This window comes from Electrona antarctica (assembly GCF_951216825.1).
Source record: "Electrona antarctica genome assembly, chromosome: 18".
NCBI lineage: Eukaryota > Metazoa > Chordata > Actinopteri > Myctophiformes > Myctophidae > Electrona > Electrona antarctica.
In genome coordinates, this window is record NC_136799.1 from 23,377,120 (window position 1) to 23,386,520 (window position 9,401).

Here is a 9,401-nt window from a genome sequence, read left to right on the forward strand (position 1 = left end):
TTTCATGAATATCTGCCTATTCACTAGCCTTGCATGGCCAATATCACTGCGTAGATATTGGAAGGTTAAAAAAACAGATTCCAACGTCACAGCAAAAATAAAATCTCACTTTGAATAGTGGGCTCTGATAATTGGTCACCCACAACTCTGGGGTGAACGAAATGTAATTCAAACTGAGGAGTGCCAGACCAATCTCCCCAGGGATTTATTTTTTCCTGTGGCAGACTCATCTGGTTTCCAGGCTATATTCACTCTGGAATGATTTTGTTCATACACAGAAAGGAGTATAAATACTATGCCACTCATCATTGCAGTCACAGGCAGGTTAATGATGTTATACTATGTGATGAAGAGTGACATGGGTGATATTGTTATATATTGGATTTCACACACGCACGCACGCACGCACGCACGCACGCACGCACGCACGCACGCACGCACGCACGCACGCACACACACACACACACACACACACACACACACACACGCACACGCACGCACACGCACGCACCAGTACTGATTCACTCTCATATGCATAGGCATATAGATATCATATGTAACAGCTTTATCAGGAGACTACAGGATCAAGTTGTTGAAGTACTCATTCTTCATTCTAGTATTCATTCTTCAACTGTGTAATCATATAGATAGATAATGTGCTTGTGTTTGTATCTTTCTCGTTATCACTTGACTGTATGCCCAGCATATAATTACTTGTCTGTTTCTGTGTAGCGTAGCTCTATCATCAGTCATATCTGCCAGCTACCTCTGCAAATGTACACATTATTCACTGCATGGTTCAAATGGCTGGTGGGGAATCTGTGGAATGCAGCTGCTTTTGATATCAATCACCCCCCACTCCGGTGGGGATATGTTTTTCTTGCTTCTGTTCTGACTGCAAATACATGCAATTCCTTTTGGGAAATGTAGACTGTCTGATATATTTGACATTTATGTTTGATAATATCACAAAAGAGCAGGGGACAACTCACTCACAGAAATATCCAGAAATCTGGATTAAAAAAAAAAAAACATAATTACAGATCCAGGGCTGAGGCTGAGCAGAGTAGAGGCAAGCATTTAAGGAACACGGACTGTCAGTGCATGATCATTTTACAATTTAACAACTTTATTAAAACCACATTAACTCTGAGATCCCTATTTTGGGCAAATGTCCCACCAAAACGTCAAATAAAGCAATAATAGCATTAGCAGATCTGCAAGCTCAGGTTTGCTTTGTTTCACTGTTAGTGTATTCTTGCCAAATTACCGGCAAATTATTTCCTGTTTGTGAAATGTCAAAGAAAGTCTGCTTCAGTATTGAATGGATGAAGCAAAAGGTGGATGGACCCCAATAGTATACCACAGACGGAGCACAGCCACCCGTTGAAGGGCTATAAACGTGAAGGCTATTTGCATGGCTACTTTATTCAGTGCATGAAAAGACCTGACCTGAACGTAGTCCTGTAGACCAACTGGGACCGCAAGCAGAACCAGGCTTCCCACTGTGTCTGGCTTCCTGTCAGGCTCTTGAAGATGGATTTGGATGAGATGAAAGCTATGAAAGTAGATCAGGTGTGTGCGCGCTCGTGTGTGTTTGTGTGTGTGTGTGTGTGTGTGTGTGTGTGTGTGTGGTATCACAAACGGAAAGCTATAGCTGAGCAGCCTCCTTGGAAAGACAAAGCCAGACCCTGGCATTTCTTTCTCACTCCCTTTCTTAATTTCCCTGTCCCTCCCTATACTGTAGCTGCTCTGACTCTGGAGCCCTACATCCTCAGACTCACAACGTCACAACACACACGCACGCACGCACGCACGCACGCACGCACGCACGCATCACACACACACACACACACACACACACACACACACACACACACACACACACACACACACACACACACAGCCTGCAGAAGGCATGATGAATGATGTAGGTTCTTCTTATCTGCAAATATGAATCACTCCCAAAGTCACACACAACCCCTCCAACACACACAGACACTTAAGCAGAAACACACAGCACCACCATTACACACATGCACACACGCACGCATACACACGGATGTATGCACAAACACAGCACCACCACCATCTCCACTCCACCATTTTACATGCATGCATGCCCACACATATATGCATACATACAAACAGCCCCACTGTCTGACACGCACGCACGCACTCACACACACACACACACACACACCCCCCCCCCCACAGAAACACACACACACACACACACACACACACCCCCACACACACACACCCCCCCCCCCCCACACACACACACACACACACACACACACACACACACACACACACACACCACACACACACACAGACTCCTACACTTACAACACACAAGCATTTAGTATATTTGTACACTCTCTGAGTTACAAAATCATCTTTGAGGATTTTACTGTGTACAAACAGAAATACTGAAGGTTGAAGGCAAGATGTTCTGTTTCAATCTGATATTAACATTGTCCTTAGCAGGCAAAACACCTTGGTTTGTCGTACTGAATATGTTAAAATAAGATTTTGGCAGTGAATGTGCAAGTGTCTCTTGTAGTGTGTGTGTGTGTGTGTGTGTGTGTGTGTGTGTGTGTGTGTGTGTGTGTGTGTGTGCCCACACCGGAGAGAAAATGAATAATGCCTGTTTTGTTTGGATGTGCACATCCAATGTGGATGAGTGTAGTGTGTGTGCGTGCGTGTGTGCGTGCGTGCGTGCGTGCGTGCGTGCGTGCGTGCGTGCGTGCGTGCGTGAGTGCGTGCGTGCGTGCGTGCGTGCGTGCATTGCGTAGACGTACTTCGCAGCCCTTACAGCCCTTGGGCCCAGCTCAGCATGGTGTCTTATCTCCCTCTCAGAAGCCCTGCCACGAGTAAACGTTGCCTAAAAATGTTTCACCAAAATGAATGAGTGAATATTTCAGGAGGCTGTGTAAATCCATGGCAGGTGTGTGTGTGTGTGTGTGTGTGTGTGTGTGTGTGTGTGTGTGTGTGTGTGTGTGTGTGTGTGTGTGTGTGTGTGTGTGTGTGTGTGTGTGTGTGTGTGTGTGTGTGTGTGTGTGTGTGCATGTGCGTGTGCGCGCACGTGCGTGCGCAACTTCGCATTCCTAGTTTGACATTCAAACTAGGAAGGGTCAGCCTGCAATGACATGCATAAGATCTGGTTTAGTAAGTAAGGTTTAAAGTAAAGATATTTAGGGCGACCGTCAAGCCGATTCTACTCTATGGCTCCGATTTATTTCAAAGAAATAGAGAAACGGCTGGATAACCCCCTTTCTAATGAGAGCGCAAAATCTCTCTTGGAAGAGCCACCCGACTTCTCTAATATACGGCAACCTCCCCCATGTTTCTTCACTAGTCCGATCCAGAAGAACACAGTTTGCTGGCCACTGCTACAGAGCTGATCGTGAGGTTATATCTTACCTTCGTCTCTGGAATCCTGAACTCAAAGTAGACCAGAGGTATAGAAAACTGTCGTTCCCTGATGTTATCGCTATAGGGAGACATGCATCAGTAAGCATGCACTGGGAATGGCAATGAAGGACCGGGAAGTCTGGCGTGGCATTGTGTAATCCATGATCTCGACCGTGGTCGAAAAATGATGTGACCATCAACTCGGACGAGCACCTCTGCAGTCTGCACAGCCGTGACTACAGCTGAGCGGCCTTTTACATGTTTGTAAAAAACTGCCCTCTCCAGACCATGAATGCAGCATATACTTGTCCATGTCATCAGTTGCGTGCACAGACATTTAGATGGGCAGGTGCTCAAGTGAAAAAAGGGCACCTTGTGCAGCGCGTGGAACCAGCCGGTTGCCTTAATAGTGTGAGATGTATAGATTTTGGGGCATAAATAATATATTAGAAGCTTTTTATCAAGAATTGATCAATGTCACCATGGTCCGCATACTGTACAGTGTACACTGTACAATTTGTATTGTGCTCTAGCACCACCTAGTGTCTATCTGTGCACGCCACTGCATGTCATATACCCACATATAACACAGCATTCAGGAGAATTGTCTTTTTCCGCACTCTCCTGAAGTTGAACACAGCATTTTGGGCTGAAAGAATGTGTGTAGAAATCCATGTTGTACGCCGCATCTCCAATAGCTATACAGTGCTTGCTTGAAAATTTCTGATTTACAAGCTCTCAACTTGTAGATCCTGAAAGAATGCTAAAAGTGCCCTTTTAGGGTATTTCAGCCCCTGCCTCTCTAACATTCTCTGCACGTCCCTGGTCCACATCATAAGCACATTTCTCCCATTCTCTCAAATAGACGGTCACAGGTCCATTTGGTTACATGTGCACACTCTGAGAGGTGAATGAACACGGTGGATCTTCCAGTGAGCACACACAGCCTGTCATCATGTCTGCACCATATATCCACAGGAGCATAATGAGGGTCACACTATTGCAATGTGGGAGTATTTGAACAGCTGCGGCCTCCTCCTCATTATGAGGCCACATCATTAGCTACACACCTACCGTCTCTCTGTACCGTCACAGCATGCACACACACACACACACACACACACACACACACACACACACACACACACACACACACACACACACACACACACACACACACACACACAGAGATCTCCATATATGAGGATAAAAGGGAAAAGGATTTACAGATACAGAGATCTCCATGGACACATCAGCCGGATCAGTGGTGCTACATAGACTAGGTGTTCACTTAGTTTCGTTAGTATCTATACACATTTCGTTGTACACATTGATTTCTGGGATTCATCATTGTTTTTATTTTGTAAGAACTTCTCTTAAGTAAGAACACATTTTGGCCAAGACTTAAGAGCCCTCTTACCAAGATAAGTTAAAAGTCCTTTTCACAGTCCACAAATTGTTTGTCCAGTGCAAGGAAACAAGTTTTACATTTGAAGAACATAAACAAAAACAAGGTATATCATAATCAAATCAATTAGATGGATACATGTTTTAGAGTAATTGTAATAATTCTTGTATAATTGGATTTTTACATTATTACATTTGTGGTCTATTGATCCCAATTAATTAATTGATAGTCCCTCGCTGACATGACATTTTCAGCATCACATTTGTGATGATAATGTTTTGCCATTGCTGCAGGGTTTTTCAAATGCTTGTAATGCCAGGAGACTGACACTCTGGAAAATCACCAAAACCTCACTTTAGTGTCACATCGCTATAAGAGTATAAAATGGAGGGTGAAATATATTTTTGTGCAAGATTCCCACACATTGCTGTTTCTTTTTAAATAAATAATACGAGTAAATATAGCAATATCAAATACAAAAACAAGCATGCTTAGTGCTTACATTTCTTACGTTTATTTTAAGCCCTAACCACACCAAAGGGTCAAGACGGTTTTAGCGTTGTCCCTCTGGTGTGATATGTCTTGTTGCACGTTGACCCACGTTGACCCTAGTGATTCAACGCATGGAATTCAATATTGGCCCAAACCACACCAAAGGGTCGAGAAGGTTTTAGCGTTAACTCCTTGCAACCGTTTGGACCCAAGGAGTTGCATGGTGACCCTTTGGTGTGGTTAGGGCTTAAGAGTGCTGAAGTTCTTCATTCTCTCTCTCTCTCTCTCTCTGTGTCTCTCTCTCTCTCTCTCTCTCTCTCTCTCACACACACACACACACACACGCACACACGCACACCCCCTATCATTATGCTCTCGTTATTCTTGGTGCCTGATCAAGTTGGCGTCAGATGTGACAGTGTGTTTAATGGCAGCTTGTTATGCAGGTCAATGACTATAGCAGCATGGAGTCAATGATGCATTCACAGTCTAGTACTGAGAGCTTTCATTACCTAACATACAGTATAGTCACTTGGCAATGAACGCATGCCCTTTCCCCTTCTCGCATTCCTCCTTTTTTTCCCACCAGCCTTCGCCTCACTCCCTGTCTTCCCTCCTCTTTTCTCCTTCACTTCCTTGCTTCTTTTTTATGCCTTCTTCTCTGAATTAATCTTTCCCTTCCCTTCCTTGTGTTCATGCTTTCCCCTCCTTTCAGCTTCTCGTCCTTCCTCTTTTCCTGTTGTTTTTCTTTTACCACTGTTGAATATACATCACTGTGTATATCCCCTGTAAGATCTATTCAGACTGAGCTCACTACTATCTGTGCAAGGATAGAGGCAGCCAGACCCAGTGCTGAGAAACCCCAATTACCTGTAGACAGTGTGGCTGTAATGGTCTCGAGCACAAACGTCGATGAGGAGGCCTCAGGTGCACAGACCTGTCACTGTGGTGGCAGGACGGCAGCCTCTTCTTGAATGTCAGCAAAAACCCAGGATATGATCGTGGGCTTTTGTACACGATGGCAGAGGACCTACACCCCCCTTACCTTGCAGGCAGCTGAGGAAATTCAAAGTGTCACAGAAGGGCCTGAACTCCTTCTGCTCAGCTACCACGCCGAGCATTCCGATGATGGCTGTCACCGTTTGGTAGGGAATAGCTCTTCCTATAGGAACAGTGAGCCCTGCAGAATGTGGTGAACTTGGCCTATAGTGCCAGACTTCCCCCCGCTCCCTGCAGAACTGGTTGTGACGCTGTGGTCGGGCAATTGCTTGCACTGTTACAAAGAAACGTTATCAGAGCTAACAGTGACCCAACTGCCAGGTCTTCTTCTTCTTCTTCTTCCGACTAATTCCTATCGGGGTCACTGCAGTGGATCATCTGTTTCCATCTTCCTTGCTCACTCCAACCACCTGCATGTCCTCTCTCACCGCAGCCATGAACCTCCTGTTTGGCTTCCTCTCCTCTTGCCTGGCAGCTCCATCTTCGGTGTCCTTCTCCTGATGTACCCCTCAGCCCATGTCTGCACGGCATGTCCAAACCATCTCAACGTTTTATCCCCACACCTTTATAACATGGGCTCATCCTCTAGTCTAATGTATTCATTTATGATCCTGTGATGAGAATCTTAGCATCCTCAATTCTGCCATCTCCAGGTCCAAGCTGAGCTGAGATCTACTTTCAAAATGACCAGCTCAACAAGATCTACCCACTGAGTGTACCATTGCTGAAAATAGTTTAAATATATAATGTGGGCTTTGGAATAGGGAGAAATTATGACAGGCAGTTTCTGCCGTATTTAACTTAAACGCCCAATGCATTCTCAATGGCAATAGCACAAACTTTGCCATGCTACTAGTCCTACACATAGATATTATAAGAAATAGATGCCTCACTGGCCGTTGCAGTTCATTGGAGCGACGTGTATCCCAATGAAGGCGGAAGTGCAGTGCTGAAGGCTTTTTTTTTTTTTTTAACAAATCTGTCATGACAATATACATTACAATACAAAACAAGACAAACAAACAAACACAAACAACAAAGTTATACAATACAACATCAGAGCCAGGGGGGATTAGATTACTAACAGAAAACATTAAAGAGTGAACACAAAGCAACAGTTCTCCGCAGCTTTCTTATTTAGAAGTGCTGAAGGCATTTGCTGAAGGCGACTGCGTCGCTGCCCAAGTGACGTCACTCATGCGACTCCTCCATGTCTCTCGCTGTCACTCAAGTGACTACTGGCCAATCACAGCGCGTCTTTTCCGGGACTTATGTTACGCACGCTGGAATGTCGGGAAAATTGTGCCTTCAATGGTGACACGCGCCTCAGAGCCGGAAAGGGCGTCTACGTCTATGGTCCTACATACTTACACCTAGAAACCCCATTCAAACCTATTTAGGTTCATCTTACGGTGGACATCTTTGAAATGTTTCATAGTTAGAAATATAGAAATATAGTGCTTTCAAATTTGAGAAATTCACAATGGGGCTCAATGGCAGATATTGGCACGTCAAAAAAGCACTTTCACCTAGAAACTCCATTCACACTTTTTATAATTCAGCTTACTGTGGAGACACATGCTGGAACTTTTTACTTTGAAATGATTTGTAGTTTCGGAGTTATTTAACTTAAACGCCCAATGCATTCTCAATGGCAATAGCACAAACTTTGCCATGCTACTAGTCCTACATACTTACACCTATAGAAACCCCATTCAAACCTATTTAGGTTCATCTTACGGTGGACATGTTTGCCTGAAAAGAAATCTTTGAAATGTTTCATAGTTTTAGAAATATATAGTGCGTTCAAATTTGAGAAATTTATAATGGGGCTCAATGGCAGCTCTATGGCACGTCAAAAAAATCACTTTCACCTAGAAACTCCATTCACACATTTTATAATTCAGCTTACTGTGGAGACACATGCTGGAACTTTTTACTTTTAAATGATTTGTAGTTTCTGAGTTATTTAACTTAAACGCCCAATGCATTCTCAATGGCAATAGCACACACTTTGGCATGCTACTAGTCCTACATACTTACACCTATAGAAACCCCATTCAAACCTATTTAGGTTCATCATACGGTGGACATGTTTGCCTGAAATAGAATCTTTGAAATGTTTCATAGTTTTAGAAATATATAGTGCTTTCAAATTTGAGAAATTTATAATGAGGCTCAATGGCAGATATCGGCACGTCAAAAAAGCACTTTCACCTAGAAACTCCATTCACACATTTTATAATTCAGCTTACTGTGGAGACACATGCTGGAACTTTTTACTTTGAAATTATTTGTAGTTTCTGAGTTATTTAACTTAAACGCCCAATGCATTCTCAATGGCAATAGCACAAACTTTGGCATGCTACTAGTCCTACATACTTACACCTAGAAACCCCATTCAAACCTATTTAGGTTCATCTTACGGTGGACATGTTTGCCTGAAATGGAATCTTTGAAATGTTTCATAGTTTTAGAAATATATAGTGCTTTCAAATTTGAGAAATTTATAATGGGGCTCAATGGCAGATATTGGCACGTCAAAAAAGCACTTTCACCTAGAAACTCCATTCACACATTTTATAATTCAGCTTACTGTGGAGACACATGCTGGAACTTTTTACTTTGAAATGATTTGTAGTTTCTCAGTTATTTAACTTAAACGCCCAATGCATTCTCAATGGCAATAGCACAAACTTTGGCATGCTACTAGTCCTACATACTTACACCTATAGAAACCCCATTCAAACCTATTTAGGTTCATCTTACAATGGACATGTTTGCCTGAAATGGAATCTTTGAAATGTTTCATAGTTTTAGAGAAAGCTAAATTCATTGACAAAGTACATTTGGAATTTGTCACCCATCCTACACACCTGTACAGCATGCATGGCTGGTCTCACTACCATCTTGTCTTCCCTCTCACTCTGGCTGGTACCTTTCTGTCACAAATCACTCCTAATAGAATAGAATTAACAACAATACAATACAACAATACTGCACTCCCGAGTCTCCCATGGATCATATGGGACACACATGCCACATGGTGGGATGCCTTGTTATGCCCGGAACACACAGACAG